Consider the following 24146-nt stretch of genomic DNA (forward strand, 5'->3'; position numbering starts at 1 on the left):
AAGGTCAGGTGTCCATCAAGTATTGATCATAACAAGTGTGATGCTACTTTGATTCAGATGAAAAAAAAAATAGATCAGTGACATTTATGAGAGTAGGAGTAATATTCTATCTATACGTTAGGAACTTTGGATGAAAGCCATTGATTAGAATGATTAATGGAAGCATTACTCTAAAATTAAACCTACATAATTAACAAGTTGAGTAATTACACAGTACATATGTTGATTCTACCCCCGGAACTGTATATCCTGCCAGCCCACATCTCCATGCTTGTCTACAAATGACAAACCAGCCCAAAGCAGATAGATGATTTCCATTAGTTGGGATTCAGTAAACTTTGAATTAGAGATATCAAACTGACATATGGACAACAAGGATGTGAAGAAAACATGACCAAGACTCAAGTCATATGTTAGATTAATTAAAAAAAACTAATATAATAAAGTAAATTTTACATTCAAGTTGCTAAAACTGAAATAACAATAACCGGCTTATGTAAAGATAATTCTGTACAAGTGATTTTAAAAGTTGAAGCCATTTTTACCTATGTATAGTTTGACATTAACTATAGATACATGAAAATGGGTTCACATTTAAGTGTAATTTAAAATCCCAAAATTAATATATGAACTGAAGGCTAGTTATGCAAAAACGTGATGTTCACAATTTTGTAAATTCCTAAAACCAAATTTTTGGTGCTAGATTTCTGGTTAGGGAGATGTGCTTCATGCCAACACCGTTTTGCTTCCAGGGTCAAAAGTTGCAGATTTTCTATTCTCCCATCTTTTTTTTAAAAAAAAAAAAACCCACATCTGATGGTGGTGGTGAGAATTTGCCTGATCAGTTTAATTTGCAAACACAGAGGTGTATGTGTTCATCTGTATTTGTAAATTAAATTTTACAAAAGATAAAGCTGCCTGCAGTTTTCACTTCACTTAAGCTTTATTTGAATCCATAAAGGAATAAGGTTGGAGAGTAAGGGTTAAGTTCATCGTTTGGGGCGGCTGTGGTTCAAAAACTTTGTTTTTTCTGGATTCAAGGAAATTATTTTAAAACTGCATAGAAATAAAAAAAACCTTTTAGAAAGGTGATACATGCAGGCTATGGCTGCATTTTAGGGATTCCTTTTCCTAACTCCAAGGTGCCAATTTTAAAACTTCATTAAAATTAAAAGCATCATTAGGGTAGCATATATTTCCCAATGCACAAAATAGGGTTTGCTTCCCAAATATGATGCAACCAAGGGTTCTGCTAATTATTCATTTTAATTTGTATGCAGATGGACACTTATGGGGTTTGTATTCAGATGGACACTTATGAGATTTGAGGTTAAGCTAATCATACAGTCTAGCGTTGAAAGTCTCCCATTTATTGATGGGATTAAGTTTACAATGTCATGTCCAAAGTGTTATGTCTAGCATCATGTGGAGACAAAGAATGCATTTCATATTCAATCAGGGTTTGCATCACACGAAATTTGTTTACTTTGATGATGTCACCAATTAAACAATCAATAATACTGTTAAAGTTAGTATATACTATTACTACTCGCAGGCATTGAGAAGTGGCTCCTCTGGCTTTCTTTAAGACTCCAAAGAAATAACTAAATAATTTTTATTGTACTGTAAAAAAAACAAAAAAACCTCACAAAATGGTACCACAATATGTTTTGCTGTAGGATAAGCTAAGTAATCTTAAAAATAAATCAATTAATCAAATGGACAAATTGTTTAGATTTGTAAGTATGTATTTTTTTTCTTAATGAAATACTGTGGCTGCGAGAAGAGAGGCTGCCTTTATTTATTTATTTTGATGAAAGGAAATAAACCACTAAATGCTAATTAGATGAGGAAAGAAGAAATGAAAACGTATGGCGGCTATTTTCATTGTTCTACTTTAAAGCAGTTTCACAGACAACAAATGGCACAGTGAGATGATAGGATGATATAGTTTGATTCAAAGCGGTTGTGCTCCATTTTGAGATCTCATCTTAATTGGAATCATTGCAGATTACCGTTTGATTCAAGATGGCACTTTGTTTTAGTAAACTCAGTTGTTCCAATTCTACACTTCAATATAGACGTCTCAAAGGAGATGTTTTTTCCAATTGCTTCAATCCACGAGAGAGAACCTACATGCTACCTCTTTTAGCATTCAGTGTCTTGAGACAGTCAATCTGATGCTTCAAAAGAAAGTACCACTTGATTCAGCACTTTGCTTCAAGGATTCATTTCAACTGAAGCATTTATCCTACTGAAGTACCTCTTGAAGCGCACATCCACTCTGATAAGCTCCTTTCCTTCCATATCTCTAATCTAAACGATCCATAAGATGTAACCGTAGACAATCCCTGGACAATCTTAATTTGGTTTTAAACCTCATTAAGAATAGCAATATTTATTGGGCTAAGTGAAATCAGCTAGTCCCTAATTATACTGTTTTTGATTAATATTTGACTATGAACATAAAAAGATATCATATCATTAGTAGATGTTGTCAAGAATTTTCAAATACTAGCGGACTTCCTGGGAGGAGCCTGCTGGTGGTGGCAGCAAAAAAATCAGCTGCCTCCGAATTCCTGGCTACGTACCTGTTTAGAGGATCTTCCATCTGACGTCTTATCAGGTTTTCTTATCCTTCAGGCAAGAAGGAAAGAAGAAACTGTTTTGCTGGCAAATGCTCTTCGATTTTTGCAGCTTTTGTGTTTGCAGGGAAAGGGGGGCTAGCCCAAGGCAGAACGGCTGTCCGTGCTGGGAACTTCAAACTGCCTTGTGCAGGACAAAGTAGGTCTCCCCCACTCAGTTCAAAGTTTTGTTTGATTTAATCTTATCACGAGCTGAATCCATTTCCGTGCACAATAATTGTTTATCAACATTTTAGCTTCTTTTCTTTTTCTCCTCCAAAAAATTATTTACTTAGAGGCTTTTAAAATGGCGCCGAGCAGGCTGGTTTCTCCGGTAATAATGAACACTTTTTGTTAATCCTCACAAGAATTCACAAGAATTCAAAACAAAAGAGATTGCTTATCATATGTTTTGGTTTCACAATAGGCCAGCAGAAGCTTTTTAATTAGCTTTATTTCTACAAGAATGTTACTCCTTCATTAACTTTGCTTATCTGGAAGTTAAATGGTGATGAATCTTCTGAACGGTCTTGTTACAATGTTTACTCACTGAAAGTTTTGCCAAGCCTTAACTTCAAAATAAAAGGGGAACTCAGCCTCTTTACTTAAAGCTGCATATTCAGGCAATAGAGTTTTATTAACTGCAGGCAGATAAATTTTGAAATGGCTTCAAAACCAAATATTAACTTGAAGTTGTAAATTTTTTTCTTATTACTATTCAAAATACCAGCTTCAATTTTGTAAAAGGCTTTCTTATCCAGCTGCGTTACAAGATGGCGATTTTATAGCTTCTGCGTTTGATATATGACACACTCAATCAGTTCTATTCTCCTGAAGACTTCTCCTTATTAACTGTTAAAAGTCTATAAATAGTATCCCATTTAAAACCGAGGGGAGCAGAGACTTTGTTTGTTTGTGCGTTTTTTATAATGGCTCCCAAATCGAAGCAGTCTAAGCGTTTCCTTAATAATACATCTCAAGAAATTGTTACAAAATCGCTGCCCTTGCCTCCCACGCCCTCTACTGGAGATCTCTTAACGCAAGAATTTCTTTTTGAAACCCTTAAAGAGTTCAGACAGGAAATTAAACAACTTTTATCGGACTTATATGATAAACTGGATGCCAAGATTGCTCAAACAAGGGAAGATACGATCAGAGTTATGACTGTTATGACAGGCTATGTTTCTGAAATGGAGGACAAATTGGAACTTTTGGAAAAAACTAATTCTAATTTGACATCTAAAATTCAAACGTTACAACAGGAAGTTGAAAATGCTCAAAAACAACTCGTTATGATAAATTACAATAAGACTGTGTTTGCAATAAGAGTCAGAGGATTGCGTGAAAAGGAACAGGAGAATTTGAAACAGACCTTTTTTGAAGTTTTCAGACGTTCGGTGGGAAGTCCGGGATTTAACTTTGATTGGCAGATTCAAAAAATTTATCGCCAGAACTCGTGTGTAGCAAAACAACGACAGCTTCCGAGGGACATAATTATATATTTCACCACAAGAGAATCCAGAAATGCGATAATACAGAAGTTCTACAATAACAGGCTGCGAATCGATGGACAGGACTTGATTGTTTTTAAAGAAATACCATCTCAAATATTAAGAGCAAGGAGAGACTACACTTTCTTAACTGAAAAACTCAGAGATTCTCAGATACAATATAAATGGGAAGTGCCATCTGGTATCACAGTCACATTTGAGAACCAAAAATATCGTCTCAATTCTGTTTGCGAAGCCCGAGATTTTTACTACAAAACTCTGAAGGCGGGACTTCCTGATTCACCCGGACTTGGAGAAAGACAAGGAGAAGGAGAAGATAAGCAGCGGGACACGTGGCTACAAGGCGGAGGGTGGTGCTTTCCCTTTCCGGAAGGGCAGAAGAGTAAAGAATAAAGATCCAGCTATGCCTTTAAAATACTTCTTAAATTTTTAATTTGAATAAAATTTCAGGACTCCTGTCTGGTATAAAATGACAAAGCTGTATACCGATGAAGAGATATTGAGACTGAAAGAAGCGGTGCTGAATTTGGACATATATTGTATGGGACTTATATAAGACTTGTTTGAATCTTAATTTAAACTGCGCATGATCTATTCTTTGGGGCGAGGAGAGCGGAGATCATAGTTTTCTTGGATTGTGGTTTGGGATGAATGGAGTCGGGTGCGTGGGGTAGATGGAAGGGTAGTGAAAGTTCAATTAGATTATCTTGATCCAGAATGTAAGCTGATTTTTGTATAAATTGTTATTTGAATACAAGGTTAAGAAAGATTATCTGAAGAGTCTACACGAGGGTGGAGTAAATATGAGAGGAGCAATGGATGAGGATAAAATATATATGCGGACACGGGTAAAGGCAGGATGGGAGGTATAGAATTTATATGCGGAAGCAGGTAAAGACATTGTTTAAGATTTTAAAAATAATGAGAAGCTGAGTTTAATGTTAGAGAGTATATTGACTTCTCTTTCTTGGGGGGGGGTTCCCCCCCTTTTTTTCTTTTTATTATTCTTTTCTTTTTTGTTCTTTATTTTTTATTATTTTTTATTATTTTGTAACTTCTAATCTATTTGGTTTCAATATACTCCAGACTTTGCTTGATAAAGAACGATGCCGGGAATGGGACCTGGGAAGTCGGAAGGGGGTCAGGGAGGGGGGTTCAGGGGGTGGGTGGGGGGGAGGGTGGAAGTATAGACTCAATTTTCAGAACAATGAATGCACTTGGATACTGTTGCTTTTTTTTCTTTTTTTCTTTTCTTCTTTCTTTTCCTTTTCTTTTCCTTTTGTTTTAGTACAAAACAAATAGACCAATGAATACTAGAAATACACCGAAGCGAGGTGTAGAGGGAAAGAAGAGGGGGGAATTAAGAGGGAGTGAGAAGGGAATGTAAGGAGGGTGAGATGGTGGGAAGGGGAGAAAGGAATGGCTGAGGGGGAGGGGAAGTAGAAGAGGGGATTGTTGGAAGGGAGAAATGAAAGTTGGAGGGGTAGAAGGAAGGGTGTATGTAGGATAGAAGTGTTATGAGTTGTTTACTGCTTCATTTTTTTTAACTGCACAGTATTTAAGTGATTGTATAAAGGAAAATGAAAATGTAATAAAAGAATCTTTGATTGAAAAAGAATTTTCAAATACTAGCGATAGCATTTGTCCTCTGAAGAGAAACTGAAGAATGATAGATTGCCAACTAACAAAGCTCTGAAAATCAAAGAGTTACTTTTTGATCACAGGATTCATCTGAATATATTAGGCTTAAAAATGATACAATTAATTTACAGTATTGCTGCTGTTAATCCTTAAACGAGTCATATCAACATATTAAAAGTTGTGCAGAATGGATTTCCCACAGTTTAGGAAGCTTTGGCCTCTACAGAATTGAATAATCTGATCATTTCTGTGTGGATTCATAAACATCATGTCACTTTAGATATATTTACCATTAGATCAAATGCTAACATGCCCTCCCCTCTCTCCCTCTCCCTCCCCCCCTCTCTCTTGTGTTGTTCTAATCATTCATTTCATAGACACAGAACAGAATAAAAAGATATCTTCTTCTTTAGCTCTCCAGCCAAAGTAGTGAGGTTTTTTTAAATAAAATATTTGGGTACTTCAGCATGATGAATCCACTAAATGTCTTTTCAAGGATAAGAAGAACAAACGTTTTATGTTAGGATACCAGAATTTTTTTCACATTGCTAAGTTGCTTGGGAGACATTATAACCTCAGTTCATCTGTAAAATCTTTTCTAATAAAAGAAATTGTTGTCAGCTATTTGAATCAAAGGATCAGATCAGGCAACAGATAATGTAAGAAGTACTGGAAATCTATTATTATTATAATAACAAAATCTTAAAATGGCAGAATATCCATCTGTCTCCTTTTATATCAAACAGAATTAAGACAAGGTTATTTTGTTTCATTCTCAACTCTTGTTCTTTCACAGAACTAAGTAGTTTACTTGATAGTTCCTGCACCCCTTTTTAACGTTATATTTCTATACTATTTACAAAAGTTCACAATTTTTTAAAAAAAATCAAACCCATCCTTCTTGCAAAGACAAGCAAACTCAATCTATTCTACTTGTTCCTGAATTTCAAATATTTTCTTTGCAGAGATGATTACAAAGGAAAAGACTGTGTAAGGTGATTTGATTTCATTTTACAGACTTATGTATATTATGTTAGGCTTCAAGAGATAATTTGTTATTGATAGAAGGGATAATTTGTTTTCATCAGCTTTCCTTTATTTTAAATAAATGAAAAAATAATGTGCAATTCCAGTTTTTGTTTGTTTAATGAGTACTTCTCCTGGGTACTACTTTTAGTCAGCACATTTGTAATATAATATTTGAATTGTTTCAAATCAATTATATCAAATATAACATTTGGGTTGTTTAAAAATATTAGCAAAGTCTTCAATTTAAGCAATAGACTTCTCTTAAAGGGGTTGCCACTTGAAGAAGCAGAACGAGACCAATTTTGCCAATTCTCTTTTTCATTACACTACTATATCTTGATCTTCATGTTGCTCTGAAAAGTCTCCCAGCATGGAGGCAAATTTCCAAATTGCCCTTTCTTCGTATGGCATCAGTGCATCCCTGCCAATTATAAACCTAGATCCCAATTTGTGTATGTATTTTACACAATTGTGTAAATTACACAATGTACTATTTCTCTGTCAACTCAGATTGCCCCAAGGATCTGATGCAGTTCTACAGATGAATTATTGAATCTATCATTTGTACCTCAGTAAAACTGTCTGGTTTGTCAACCAAATGAAACAGGAGCAGACTTCAACGGATAGTTAGAAAAAACAATTGCAAGCAGTCTGCGTTCCATTAAGGGTCGAACCATAAAGATGGCTGAGAAAATAGACCCCTGTATCCTGGACATAATATATTTCAACTTCTCCCCTCAGGGCAGTGCTATAGAGCACTGCATGCCAAACAAAGATAGTTTTCTTTCCCCTGTGCCATCACTCTGCTGAACACTTAATTCCCACAGCACTTTCTCATTTCTCACCTTTTCTCATCTCCTCATCTTTCTTATTATCTTTTCCTATGGGTTTCTTATGGTTTATCAATTGCTGTTTGTAACTTATGATTACTAATTGTAACTATGATTTAAGATCTATGTCCTTTTACTTGCCGTTTATATGTACACTATGTGCTTATGCACTGGAGACAAATTCTTTGTGTCCAATCATACTTGGCCAATAAAGAATCCAATCCAATCCAATCCTATCCTATCCTATCCTATCCTATCCTATCCTATCCTATCCTATCTACAGGACACTTTGAGCTACAAGTTCTGTGTTGTAGGATACAAAATTCTATTTTTATTTGGGGGCTTTAAATTAATCCTGACTCCTAGTACCTATATGACAAGTTCCTTGCAGTATTCTCAGCAACATATTTGGAAGTGATTGGTGGCCTTTTTCCTAGGGCTAAAACATGACTAGCCCAAAGTTACCCAGCTGGTTTCTTGCCTAAGGCAGGACTAGAATTCAAACTCTTTTGGTTTCTAGCCAATCACTACACCAAAATAGCTCCAAAGTTAGAGATACATAATCTTTTATTCAGGTTAAAGGCTATAACTTGGGCTTTAAGTGGTATATAAAAGGCCATAGTAAAAGCAATGGACAGAATGTGGACAAAGGATCAGCACAATTATATTATATTCACTTTAAAATAAATTTAAATTAATTAGACTCAATTAATATAATCAAATGTATCATATTAAAAATTACAACTTGGCAGAAGCTATAGGCCCTTTGGCCTTAGGGTGTATATCCCTGTGGTGGGATTTTACCTCATTGTCTTCTTTATTATACAATATTAATCCCAGGTTTTAATGAGAAATGTCTAGGAATGTGAATCTCTAACTTATGAACACCATTATTTCAAAGTGATGGCCTTGTTACATATCAGACCTATCACTTGTGAAATGAGGAGGCTCTATTTTAAAGCTCTAAAAAGACTTTAAAGTTTTAGATATTTTTGTTCTTGGAAACAGATTTTTAAGCTAGCAAATTAAGGGCAAGCCATGAATGGAGGGTTAAAAACTAAAAACTAACCAGGAATAAGGAGAAACATAATATAAGTATAATATATACTATATAATTTGAATCACATTCCAGACTGTACAAATTACAGTGAGGTTGGCCCAACCCTCCTATTCTTTCATAAGGGCCTAAAGATCTGGCTCTGCCAGTTGGCTTGGGACACAAAGGGGGAACAGTACAATAGAGGTGGTTAATCGAGTAACAACAGATCTCACCTACCGCATTATGCCCTTGCCCTCCCCATGTATCCTGAGATTTCTAATGTTTGCTTTTAATTTATTTGTGTGTGTGTGTGTGTGTGTGTGTGTAAATTAAAGTATGAACTGTTCATGTCTGACATAGAAAATAAGCTTAAAAAATATCCCAACTGAGAAAATGATTTGGTTGTCAGGCAGCTTCCTTAAAGAAAGTTAAATAATCCAGTGATAAGTCAATGGGATAGAAGAGGCTGTGGAATGGAATCAAGTGGAGTTGGAGAGACATCACAGCAACATTCACAGAGCTCCATCCAAAATCATCCTGTACTCCTCTTTTTTCCAATAACCTATTGTTAAATCCCCGGAAAGAACCAGGCGGGAAGCGTCTGAGGTAACCGTAAGTATAACAAGTTTATTACAGAGAAGAACAAACAACAGGAGTAGACTGGCACCCTTCCTCTGTCTGACAGCTTTTTATATAGAGCTGTCAGACAGGAGGACCAATAGCCGCGCGTATGACAGCCCGGCAACTTGCAGGTTGCGCCTGATTGGCTAAGGCGCGCCTGGCTGTTGCCGAGCTGTCATTCATAAGTCCGAGTACTTACTCGGAATTCAACACCTATCAGGAAAGAAGGGAGGGAGGGAAGGAAATATTCTTCCTAGAAACAATGGAAAACTGGTAATATTCTCATTAGGATCATAATCAGTCTTATTATTTCTTCCAGTTTATTAACTGACCAGAAGCACTTTTTTATACTGACCAGCCTAGTGATTTTTAAGACATATTTAAAAGCAGTTGTACTAGTTTTCTACAGATCCATGTACCTAAGGAGTCTACATAAAGTTTAATTTGCATTATGGACCAGATATCGCTACGTAAAGTAAATGAACTGTGGTGGGTGTTTAGAATGCAGTATTGTAGTCTAATTCTGCCCACTGCCAGGAGTTTGATCCTTACCGCTCAAGATTGACTCAGCTTTCCATCTTTCTGAGGTTGGTAAAATGAGGCTCTAGATTGTTGGGGCAAGATGTTGTCAGTGTATATAATTCATGAACTGGGATAGGTATGGCAATAGGGCAGCCATTGAGGACTGGCTGTTACCATAGGTCATGGGAACAAGGTCAGCCAATGTATAGGCATAGCAACTAAGTCAGTCAATGAGGGCTGTTTGGGAACTGAAACAGTTTGGAGCCTGGGCATGGCTTAGGTTAACTGATATGTATAAATACAAGTTGTGTGCTCCTATTATTGTCCTTCTGTGAATATGTCCTTCTGTTAATGGTGAACTGCTTGGGTATTGAATATATTATTGCATATAAATAAGTTTCTTATTTAAATCAATCCTGCTGAATTAGTCATCTGTGTGTGCTTTCTGGATTTGATTTCTGCAACAAAGTTTAACAGATGTTGACTCTATAAACCACTTAGAGAAGGCTGTAAAGCACTATGAAGTGCTATATAAGTCTAAGTGCTATTGCGATTACTATTACCATTATTATTGCAATATTTGGTTTCTCTTAAAATACATAATGGTGATATAAAGCAATACCCAGAAATGAAATGGAAAGGAATCTTAAGCACATTAGGTTTACGTAGCCAAGAGCATCTGGGCATAAAATCAGTAACTTTTGTCACTAAGATGTTGTAGATGGTGGAATAATGGAGCAATTAAAAAATTAAAACTCAAACCAACTTGACTGCCTACAGATTGAACTGGAAATAAAATAGAAACAATGTCATTTAAAGCTGTTAGCAAGGCATTTTCATGATATGGTTAGCAGGATGTAAGGATGAGTCCTATGATACATCTAAATGTGAAAGAAGTAGGTTTTCTAGGATATAAATTACCCTATGGTATTTAAAGATTGAAAAAGTTCATGTGGCAGCTATCTTCCTGCATCACGCACAAGTGCTGATTTTCACTGTCACAATTCTCTTCTTCTAGGGGTGAATGTCACATATTGGTTTTTCAAAAGTTCAATCCATAGAAATATTTTTAGCTAGAACTTTTAAAACTCATTACACAGTCCCCAGCTCAGGATTAAATACATACATCTTGAATGCTAAAAATCTAGTACAACATGAGACTTACTGAAAAATGCTTCCAGAGACACTCTAAATAATTTCTCTAGTAAGAAGAGCAGAGCTTTAGGGACAGTGACAGAAAAACTATTGAGTATGAGGTATCAAAAATGCCATGTTTCTTGGCATATTGAATTCAACAGCTTTCTTTCTATCTCTGTAGGGTTCATTGATATGGAAACCAGACTTATCAAATCTGAGGAAAGAGGTGTCAAACTTTGCTTCATTCTTACTTAATATCTAAGTAGCCTGAATGAAAAGACTTCCATCAGATGTTCTACAAAAGTCAATAATCTAATGATCTAAAAAGGGTTGATTTCTAATCTGGTAGTGAGGCATTGGCGGCATGGGTAAATAAATAGAGCAAAGTCAGCATTACTGGAACAGGACCACTGTTGTGGCCCACCAGACTCTGCCGATAAGGAGGTTGGGGAGGAACTTGGGCTACTACTGGAGTCTGGGTAAGGTTCTGATGGATGTTCTACTTTGGAAGCAGAGATAGAGCCAGGGCCATCCAATATTTCCCAGTTGCCTTTGGAGTCAGAGATAAGTGGGGAAGAAGAACAGCTGGGGCCTGTTTCAGATGCGCTTATGCACAGAGCTGAAAGGAGAGGAGAACAACTGAGGAACAGGAGCTGACTCGGGAAGAAAGGCATACTTGGAAGCTGAATGGCCTCTCCCTGGCTGGGGAATTATCCAAGGACTAATAAGATCTGCTATTGCAGTTAACCCTTGGAAGGATTATTGCCTGGACTTTTCTGTGTGTGAATGCCAAGAATTCACAGTCAAATAAAAAGGGTTTTTTTTGGGACAAGGACTCTTTTTCTTGGTTTTGCTAAGGCTGAGTCAGAACAGTGACAGCAAAATGGGGTGAGGAGGCTAGGTGGACAAGAATCCACTTATGGATGGAAGTCTAGTAGAGTACTACTGGAATTGACTGACAGCAATCTGAATGGCTAAAGAAAAGGGACAAAGGAAAACAACTCACCATGGCCAATTTGCTACAGTTAACTCACCATGGGCAACTCACTGCAGGACAACTTGCCAAGGGACAAGAGTTACATTAATATCAAATAAATAATGGAATAGAATCATTGAATGCCAATGGAAGAATGCCAAAGGAGTGACAAAATGAAATGTGAAAAACAAAAATTAAATTCATTTTAAACTATTTTAATTATATTGAATTGTTGAAATGTCCTGCAGTGAGATGTGCTATAACAAATTGACCATGGAGAGATGACTGTGGCAAGTTGGCTGCAGTGAGTTGTCCCATTCCACGCCAAGATCGGTAGCTCAGCACCAAAGCCAAGATGAAGAAACAAAGTAAAGCTGTGGAAGACCGGAAGGAATTTCATTGTAGCAAGTTATTTCTGCCAAGGGAATGACAACTAAATCCTCCAATTGTCCAATCGTCCACTGATATGAAAAAAAAGTCTGAGCTATCAAAAGAAACCTGAACAATATTCCAACTAACTGGCTAAAGCTTAAACAAATAGCACATGAGAGCGAGAAAAGTGCAGCTAGAATCCCCCAACCCTTCTCATTTGGGACAGTGATTGTCCATTGATTGTTGGTTACCAGGACAGAGTTTGTGAGACTGGCTCAATGTGTGGGAAGATCTATAGGCACTATGCACATACCCTCAGTGAGCAGAGTCCACCCAACATAGGTGGTCTTCAAGATACCCAGGTCACAGAACATTAAGGTTTAATTATTAATTATTAAACCTTGAACCAAACTCAGAATTTTATTAGAAAGCATGTTTCCATCAGCAGCAGTCTTAGAAAGGAAATACAAATGAATCTCACTGCTTTTCATATGGTGAAGGAATCATTGAAACCACAAGATATGTTTTATTATACTGATCACTTTATGATGAAATGTTCCTTGAGCTCTAACCCTACACCTAATGAAATGTCCTTAACTTTGATTGTTTTACTTATTATTATTTTTACTTTGAGATTCAAATGTTTCCATGTTAAGCGTGGCCAAATGTTCTCATGTTCTATATAAAATGCACATCTGATCTTTTTACCTAGTTAGTTAATCAATATCAATTTCATGTATGCATTTTATGGAACTGTAATCAACTGCAATAAAGACCCTTCTCTTTCTCTTTCTTCCATCCATGTTTCCTTCTGGTTATGGTCTTGTTTTTCTTTTGGGAATTGTGAGTCCAACAGGAGTACCAGATTATAAATCTGCTCTTTTATATGAAGCACTCCCTCACCCACAAGCAAAGTTAGATTAATACACACTAATATATTTTTACCTGTGCTTTCTAGTAAGATCTGTGAAACTCAAAATAGTGTTGCTTTAAATGAAATAATGGCAAAATTGTTTTGGCCATCTTCCCTGCTATAGGCTTGAAACTGTGTTCTCTACTCCTTGTTCATCATCTTCTGCCACCATCACTTTAGTCATCTCTTCATCTCTTCTCTTCATTTTAGTCATCTCTTCATCTTCATTTTGGAGCAATCCTATCCAAGTGCTTGTCAGAGATGTAATTCCAAAAATCAATACCCAGATCTGTTATGGAATTGGGTGGCTTTACAAATTAAAAGTAAAGTAAAGTAAAAAGTAGAGTAGAGTATAAGAAACCCCAAAGATAAAATCCAGCTAGAAAACCAAGGAGTCTACGAAATACGATGAAAAATCTGCCCTGCAACATACATAAGACAAACAAACAGGAGAATAAATGCACGTATCATAGAACACAAGAACACAGTAAGAAAAAAAGAAAAAAACTTCCTCCCTTTTCCAGCACCTTAAAGATACAGGGCATGAAATTAATTTTGATGGAACCAAATTAATCTCCAAAACTGAACACTTCAACAATAGAATAATTATGGAAGCTATCGAAATAGAGAAACACCCCCACAACATGTCTGTGTGTCTGTGTCTGTGTGTGTGTTTCTGTGTCTCAATGTTTTGGTGAGGCCTCAGTCGCCATCCTCAGGCTGGTGTTTTTGGCTTTTTCGCACGCGCGCGCGCACACACACACACACACACACACACACACACACACAGACACTATCCAAAGGCAAATATGTTAGGACCAGGACTGAGACCCATGTATTATTATATAGTTTATTAATTAAACATGAAACTCAGCCAACTGAACATTCAAAAATGCATTACAAATACCAGTGACTGCTGCCAGCATCCTAGGTATCAACCAAGCACCTTCTTAAAATATAAGATGTTCTGAGTAGTGCAGTTTTTTGCAGTTCCCTGGTGTTATTGCAGGAAACTGCAATTTGTTCATGTATCTTGTAAAATTCTTGGACCTGATGCCAAGTGTCCCGATGACAATGGGTATCACTGTTACATGCTTCATTCATAGCCGTGTAGTTTTGATGGCCAGGTCGCAATATTTCATGATTTTTTCTAGTTCTTTTTCTTTGACTCTGGCATCTCCAGGAACAGCGATATCAATAAACTGTATACTTTGGCCCTCTACAACTGTGATATCTGGAGTGTTGTGCTCCAAATGACGATCCATTTGTATTCAAAAGTCCCACAACATCTTTACCTTCTTATTTCCGATAACTTTTTCCATTTTATGTTCCCATGACTTATTATGTAGTCACAGGGAAACTTCACACTCTATTGTATCTCTACTTCTGATGAGTTGTCCCATTACAGAGTTGGGAAACCATGGCCTTTCAGAACTTTGCTCCCAAACATCAGTCGCTATTGCCTCTTCGAGCAGCTTATCCAGAGGCTCAGTAGAATATTAGCCACATGCTCAGAGTCACCATGTTTGTTGGCCAGGTCCATATTATTCATATGACTATAACTGAAATATATTAGGAGCTAGTTTTATATAAAAAAAGAAGGCTCATCATTCTTTAAAGGGACAGTTAAAGCTAGACAAGACTAAGATTTGAGTGACTATCTAGAACAATTTAAGGAACTAATAAGGATTATTGTTATATCTCAAGTTGGGATATTGGAGTTGAAATATGAAAAGAGTCTTCTTTGAATTCTGTATGGCATGTAAACATAGAATGAAGGGACTTGAAACTATTCTTCCACTGTGTGAGGTCAGAAGCAGACAAAATATTACCTCTGTATTCAGTGACAGGGATACTTACCTTTGCCAGCTGGCATCACAATGTCTGCATAATAGCACTGTTGCTGCTCTTGCTATAAATCAATAAATTCCAGGCTTAGCTCATCCAACATTTGTTTTTCAAGTCTTGAGTTCTGGAAGGGCTCTGTTTTCAAAATGCAACTGTTTTGATTAATATATTCAGATTAAATGAGTAAGTATGCTATAAAATTGGACCCTTCTCATTTATTTGAAGCCAAACTTCTGAACTACACGTTCCTTCTGGATAAAGCATTTAGAACAATTGTTAAGTTGGCAACATCAGAATTAGAATTAGAAGCTCAATATATTGTCCTCTAAAGAAGCAATATAGTATCCACCGCAGTATATTCAACCCAAAGTGAGAAGACAATGTAGCAAATTATTTCTATTTAAACAGTGCAATCAAAATTGCAATGCAATGCAATGCAATCTGAATATATAAAGGATTCTGTTATGATTGGTAACTCAGCCAGATGTTTGGCATTTTTGTCTACCTTTCAAGTCTTTCCCAAGAACCTGGGATAGGCAGATGTTGTTGTTTGATGGTGTTAAAGTTATTGTTTCAGGTTGTAAGCTGTTCCAAGTAAAGTCACCATTTGCAATTGACTGATAGTGATTTTGTCAATCTTGAGAATTGGTGCTTTAGTGGTTTTGGGAGACCAAGACATCCATTGGTACTATCTTTGCTTTCTTTTGTCACAGACATTTTACTTCTATAATAAGGTCTTTATATTTTGTGATTTTCTCCAATTCTTTCTCTTTTATTCTGTGTTCTCCAGATATGGCAATGACCACTATACAGAGATTTTTTTTGTCATTGGGTTCAATAATGGTTAAATCTGGAATGTTGTATAGCAGTTGCTTATCTGTTTGAATTCTAAAGTCCTAAAGCACTTTAGCATATTCATTTTCTATTACTTTCTCTATTTTATGATCCCAACAATTCTTGCTTACAGGCAAATGGTGTTTCTTGTAGATTTTCCAACATGCCATTTTTTATAGTCAGTTTGTGAGATTTTCTTGCAAAAGCTAACCAGGTGGCTCACTGTTTCTTCAGGTGTTGTTGTTTTTTGCAGGGGTGGCAATTGCTGTTTTTTGCTGTCTTCTGAATTCTGGCTTTGTATGCATTTGCTCTTAGCTTGGTCCTTTGCATTCAGAATTAGCCTCTCTGTCTCGTTCTTGTTACTTGCCTGTTCTCTTACATTCCTATTCTTAACCATTGTCAGTTTTGTTATTATCAGCTTTACCTGTTAATTTTTTTTAAGAATACTGGCTACACAATAGTTTGTCTTGCCATGTCTATTTTCTGTTCTTCATCTGGTTTTTCCTGTAGGCCAGTTTGGTTTCTCTACCCTGTTTCCCTGAAAATAAGACCTCCCTGGATAATAAGTCCAATCAGGCTTTTGAGCACATGTGCTAAAAGAAGCCCTCCCCGAAAATAAGCCCTCCCCGAAAATATTGCAACACAGCAGCAGCCATGAGGTGACCACACTCACCACCTCCTGCTCCTCAAAAATTAGACCTTCCTGAAAATAAGGCCAAGTGCTTATGGGGGGATGTCAAAAGAAAATAAGACCCTGTCATGGTAGTATTTAGTAAGTCTTCCTAGCACATTAGCTTCAGTGCATCTCTTCACTGTCCTTCAGATGTTCTTTCAATGGCCCTAATTTTTTTAGCTGTCACCCCACATCCAAAGTAGAGTCTGTCAACTTCATTGTGTGAATGAAGGTCATGATTCATTGTCAACATTTTTCTGCTTTTCCTATCCAGGGCTTTTAATTCTGGTTGAGCCCAGTTCACTGTTTTAGCTGTGTATCTATTGCCTGGAATTCCTTAGGTGTTAATTACCTTGATGGTATTTTCTCCACTGAGTTTGGATCTACTTTACTGAGTAGAATCTACAATTCCTCTTTGATTTCAATGTGCTTGATCTTGTCATCTTGAAGGATGCTCAATAATTTGTAGTGATCATTTTCATCCAGACTCTTGATGTTATTTTGATGGAGCACCTTAATTCCTTCGGTTTTCACTTTTTTTCCTGTTGATGAGAGTAGCACATTTGTCCATATCAAACTCCACCACAAATATCTTGTCTGTATATATGGAAAGTGCTGAGCAGTGATTTTATTTCAGATGGTGTTTTTTCATATAGCTTTAGATCATCCATTTAAAGAACTGGAATAGTCCGGCAGATGTTTTTGCAGTTTTATAACCATGGCCTGATTTGTTCAGTATTGTTGACAGAGGTATTAATGCAATGACAAACAATTGTGATGATAGTGAGACTCCTTGAAAAATTTCTTTCTTGATATTAATCTCTCCTAATCTCTCCTAGTCTATCATCACGGACCAGCAATTATGTTTGCCATTGTGCCATTAATCTTTGCACAAAGCTTATGATGGTTCTACTGTTATTTTTAGGAACTTGTTTATCAAATGGTGTGTCGGGAAGTCAAATGCTTTCTTGAAATCAATCCAAGCTACATTCAAATTGGTCTTCCTCCTCTTGAGGTTTTCCAGAATCATTTTGTCAATTAGGAGGTAATCTTTTGTTCCTCAGCTCTTTGGGTGGTTTCCTTTCTGCCCAGCTGGAAAGACCTTGTTTTCAGCTAGATGTTGTTGGATTCATTTCAACTACTACACCAATTAGCAATTTTAAAGTTATTAGTAATTAAATAATTGGCCTCTAGTTTCCTGGTTCTGCCCATTTTGTTAGATTTTTCATTGTCAGGTAGGTTTTGCCAGATGTTAACTACTCTTCAATTTCACCTTCTTGCAGTATGTTATTGAACTGGTTGGCAATGAGTGGATGTCACCAGTCAGATGTTTCAACTTAGAGTTTATGCCATTCACCTGCATTTGGTGCTGACCAGTTCTTGATTTTACTTGTCTTTTTCTGCATTTCTGCTATTATTATACACCCTTTCATTTTATCTTCCTTTTAATTCTTATCTACCTCCTTTATTCAAAGTGCATTATTGTTGTATTTCCTTAAGGCAGTATTGGTGAATCTTTTCAGCATTGAGCCCGTGCACGCACACAGAAGTGCTGGAAACCAGAAGAGCAGCTCCCCAGCCTGCATGTGCATGCCAGGAAGCTAAGCTTCCAGTTTATAGCACTCCCAGCACATGCAAAGATCAACTGGCCAGTGCATATGTGCACACTAGAACCTGGAAGAGCAACAGGCGATTGCTGGCATGCCCGGAGAGATGGCTCTGAGTGCCACTTCCAGCACAAGTGCCATAGGTTCACCATCACAGCCTTAGGGTGTCCCATAGCTGTGCCAAGAGTTGTATTTTTTTTGTCAAGTATTTACTGGTTCACAAATTCTTCAATGATGGATTAGTAGAAATATTTCTGATTGGACTAATATTAAAATTATGTTCATTGTGTGCACCCAAGGCATCTATGTTTGCTTTTTTATTTTTGCTGCAGTCATTCTATTTCTATTTGTAGGTCTTTATATTTTGTGATTTTGTCCAATTCTTTCCCTTCTATTTTGCAGGTATGGTGATGTCCACTATACAGACATTTTTTATCATTGTGATTAACAGTTTTGTATGCTAGTCTTTCTTGGCTATAGCTTTTGTTTGCTGCTTTATTATTTCTAGCGATTCCTTGTTTTTAGGTGATATTTCTTGATCAGATATTCTCACAATCATATCAAGGGAGGAGTTCCCTAGGTCATGTGATTTATTCTAACTACAGTATAATATCTTATCTTTCCTATGGCCTCCCTAAACTACTTGCTTTGTTTGTTTGTTTGTTTGTTTGTTTATTAGTTTTGTATGCCGCCCACTCCCGAAGGACTCCGGACAGTTCACAATAAACGGGGAAAGGGAAATAAATAAGACAATACAAAGAATTTAAAAATGCACAACATTCACAATTGTGGCGGGGCTGGATATTTCAACAGCCCCCAGCCTGTCGGAACAGCCAGGACTTGGTAGCTTTACGGAAGGCCGGGAGGGTAGTAAGCCAATAATCTTTGTTAAAGATTATTGGCTTTAAATGCATTAATTTGAGATATAATTAGGCTTTACCAAGTTATTATTATTTTTTGTTATTTTCATTTCTATTCAAATAAAACATCTCAACAGAGCTTGAAAGCTTTTGTCCTACTTCATCATTGCATAATGAGTCTGCAATAATAAATGGAAAGTTCACACTGTTTTCCACTAACAAACCCATCCCCAATTAACAAAATCCTTATGTCTTAGAAAAAAAGTATACTATTTCTCAGACTAAAATCTGCAATTCAGTTAACAGATAGGACCCGAACAAAGAAAGATGAACAGTTTAATTAAATGAATATTGGTAATATAATTGTTCTTCATATGTTTATAATTACATCTTTAGCACAATACAAATTACAATTCAGCAACAAATTAGTTTTGAATATAGGATTTATTGAAGACTTTTCAGGGCCACAAGTTATGAACTTTTCTCTCAAAACCGTGGTTCTCATTGACCAGGCTACTTGAATAGTTCCTGATTTAAATTTTCCAGATGCTAAATACTAAGTGGAGTCACTTTTGATAAAGAGGGAGAAACATCTCTCCTGTTGCAAAAAAAAAAAAAAAAAAAAAAAAAAAAGGGTTTAGCACACAGGATATTCCAGAAATACATTGGACTAGAAGACTTCCAAGGTCCTTCCCAACTTTGTTGCTCTGTTAAGATAGCAATCTCAACATATATGAGAATAACTGCATAGACAGACATAATTGTAAAAATATTTGTTCTCATCTCAATCATTTGTAATTGTAATTTATCTCCAAAGGGAAAGAGAAATAAAGGATATATAACCTACTATAAACAAGCCTTTTTTATGTCAGGTTTCTTTCTGCCTATTTAATGGCCTTTGTCCACTGCTGCAATGCAAAAATTAAATATATACTGAAGGGGAACTTGAAAGTGGGAGTTTCTTAATGAGTTTTAATTAATTTTAATTGCTGACATTTTGCACAGTAGTGCAACATCTTGAATTCTCCTTCACCCTTTCCCAGTCGACTAATGACATTGGGACATCTGCCAATTTGGTTATTGCTTTGAGCTCCCTAAATGCAGTTTGAAAATGAAGAGTTTGAGCAGGTGAAGAGTTTAACGTTGGCTTAAGTAAAGTGATTATATGGAAATAGAATATTGTATGTGAAGTTCTCCCACTGCCAACATTGTTTATGTTACTGATGCAATTTGTATCAATACAAAGGACAAAAATTAATGTACAAACCATATCAGCTCTATGACATGCATATACATTCAAAGGGTGAACACTCCTGAATTAATAAATTTAAATATGATACTTATAACAGTGACAGAATAAAGATTGTTCATAGTTCTTGCATGATAACACCAATTATATTGTAAAAAAATAAAACAGTAAAGTGGATTGGCTATAAGATAAAAACAAATATAAGGAAAAAGTAAATACAAACATCTACAGAAGTAGCAGATGATAGCCACCCTGGTTGATCTCACGAAGCTAGACAAAGTTGGACCTGGTCAATCCTTGGAGAAAACTACTAGGATGTCCCAAGCTAAACTGAGAAACTGAAGAAAAAAAAATTCCTAGAATAAAGCAGTGGCAAACCAGTTCTTCATTAAGAAAACTGTGTGTGTGTGTGTGTGTGTGTGTGTGTGTGTGTGTGTGTGTGTTTCCATGTCATCATCATGAGTCAATTTTGATTCCAGAAAGTATTTCGTTTCAAATTAAGATGAAGTGGAAGTAATCAGGAGAAGGGGGAAAAAACTATTTAAATAGTGCAACTAGTAACTGGTATTGTCTGGGCTGCTTCACTTAATAACCAAGAAAGAAACCACTCAACTCCATTTTGCAGAATTAAGAGTACTTTTACTGGTTATAAGTAGATAGTAGCTAAGCAAAGCTGGATCTGAGACAAAAGCGTGCTCAAACATAGATATCAATGTATGACCCATTCCTCTCCCCTTGGTAACCCCAGCCCATAGTCCATTCCAATTACTCCACAGGTGTCATGTGGGAGACATCTTCAAAAATCATCATCAGGTAGGTATGCCGGACAGTTGGCCTTGGTGGGAAACTCCTCTCCCTGCCACATGCACAGTAGATGGTGAGAACAACTTCCTTCTTACAGTCTCTGCTGTACGGAATACTTCCCACACTCAAATACCATGCCCCCCCCTCCCCATTTCAATGGCAGCCGAAAAGCAAGCAGCAAAACAGAGGCTGACAGGTATCTTATTGTTTACTTCTAGCAATTGAATTTTAATTAGTCATGCATTGTTGCTTTATACATTCATGTTCTAGAAGAAAGCTGGTTTCTTTGTATTTGTATGAAATACAATTATTATATTCAATCTCCTTTCCTCAGCTTTATTTATTCCCAACCTATCATAAAATTAGTGTTTCCAAGTTAATAGTTTACCAGTGGAAATCTTAGATTTAAATAAGCCATCCTGGATATTTGCTGCACTTCATATTCTTACCTCATGTCAGCTTCACATTATTTGTGTTTTGATATATAATACCTCAGTTCTTGTGCCTTCTAAATTTTTTGGCAATACTTAATTGGCATTGGAACAGTAAATGTCAAAGATCAGATTACTCATTTCAGTCACACACACACACACACACACACACACACACACACACACACACCTTAGCAATAGAATAGAATATATGTACCTCAGGGTTGAAGTATGGAGTCCTTGGTGCTCTCTGGGCTTGGTTATTTGCTTGCAGACTTTCTTGATAATGAAATGTCTGCATGCATGCATCCAGGCCCAGAGAGCACTAAGGTCTCCACCAAATGGAATTTGTAAAATGTTCAATAGGAGACCATCCAGGTGCCCTCTAGAACATAAGTGACTTCAAAAAGAATGAATCCAAGGATTCTGAAATTCCCACAATGTAGAAATGGCTGGTGAGGATGACAGAATTTTTGTTGGAAAACAGAGAAAGACGATCTTGTAATTTATGAAGATTAGAAAGAGTGGTTTATGGAAAGAAGGCAATTACTATGTAACTTTAGAGAGAGAGGGCAAAATATAAATATATTTATAACTACTATCAAGGAGTTTGAAAGCTGCTGCATTATAATGGTTTTTTCTTGTTTCATTTTTTGTGATTTTTTTAATTTGCTATTTATTTCTCTTTTACTTTGTTAAAATATCCTCAAACACTGTGTGTGTGTGTATGTGTGTGTGTGTACACTATTCACATATACCTCAAATGGGTAGATTTCTAAGAAGGAAAACCAGTCAATTATACATGTAGCCACCTCATTTACAATAAGACCATAGATAAGGGAGCTTTGTTACAAAGCAAGTTGAAATTTATCAACAACAGCCAAAAGCCACAGCTTTTGACAATCTGGTAACCTGGCATAAGGACTGAATTCTGGGCAGGAAGAAGGAATCATTTTAAGATATCAAGTTTATTTTTTTCTATGGGTTTTGTGTATAAGAACAATGCGAAGATCTGTAGAATGATAAATCACAGCTAGAAGAAGAAGATGTGGCTTCATTCCTAACTATGCATTCATTCGCCAACAAATACACATTATTGCAAAGTAAGTTACTATTAATACTACTTTGCCCCCCTCCCCTCAAAAATGCATGGTGTGGGTTAATATATTTCACCATACTTTATTGTCCCAACAACCTTATGCTGAAGATAGCATTACCATTTCCTTAAAAAATGACTTGTTCAAGGATAATAACTGGATTCTCTTGTGTTTAAACTTTATGCTTCAATGATTTGATGTAGTGACTCTTAAAAATCTTCATCACATTTAAGCATTATGTTCCTTTTACTTGGTAATATGTGACACAATAACAAAGACGTTTCTAAGGGATTTTAACTCTTTAAGGGAATGTTGTCACATCAATAATGCAACTGGAATAACATATTCATTAATGATTGCTTACATATCCACAAGAACTCATGTTCATTTCATCAAATGGTTATCTCATTTGTACAATTCCTATAATTTCATAACTATTACAAGCAACTATATTAGAAAAGACACTTCATTTCATTTCATTTCATTTTATTTAAATGTATAGGCCGCCCTTTTCCCTGAAGAGACTCAGGGCGGCTTACAATTAATGGGAAGGGGGTGTAGGACAAAACACAAGAAGAAGAAAAATGTGAATAATAATAATAAAAAAAATAAACCGATAAAACACAACATTCATTCAGCATTCGGGTGGGGCAAAATACAGGTCTTATCCCCAGGCCTGACGGGATAGCCAGATCTTGAGGGCTGTGCGGAAGCCTGGACGGTGGTGAGGGCACTTGCAAATGATTCAGATTTTCCTGATTGAAAAACAATTTTGGATAAGTAACAACCTCAACATTTTTAGGAGTCCAGATGACAATCTTAACCTTAAAGATTTTAAATCATTTAATTGACTCTATATCAATTTAAGTTAGAGGTTAAGAACAATATACAATCTCCTCAGAAGATCTCCTCCTGTTTGGGTGTCTCCAAAGTGATTTATTAAATTTTGTTTTGCTTCTCCACTTGGGCATTGAAGCATACAATAAGTGTAATGCCCTTTTTCATCCTAAATAGCTATTTGTCTATTACATTCTCCTCCAAACCAATTGTGATTATTGATGTGATCATACAATTGAAACCTTTACATTTTAAATTCATAGATCCCTTACATGAGACACACATAAAAATGTACAATTCAGTTGTTCCATCATAGCTGCCATCTTAAATTATTGACACCATTCATCCCACAGACACCTCTGTCTCCAATATACCATCCTGATTTCCAATATACTCGAAAAGTTCTCCAACTTTAAAGTATTAATAATCCATGTAACAAAACTTAGATCCCATTGCATTTAGCGTATATGGATGAACCTTTTGCTATAAAATACATAGTTGCTTGCAATTAGTTATTTATATATATTACATTTACATCCTAAATGGTGTGTACCAAGGACCTGTGGGTAGCCAGAAGAACTGAGGCGGAGACAGGAATAAAGGCTAACAAGTTTATTCCCCTAAAGTACAAGCTAACAGCTCAGAACCGGCTTAGATAGGAACACGCGCTGTTCGTTTGGACAGCTCCCTA

This window comes from Thamnophis elegans, chromosome 8 (assembly GCF_009769535.1).
Source record: "Thamnophis elegans isolate rThaEle1 chromosome 8, rThaEle1.pri, whole genome shotgun sequence".
NCBI lineage: Eukaryota > Metazoa > Chordata > Lepidosauria > Squamata > Colubridae > Thamnophis > Thamnophis elegans.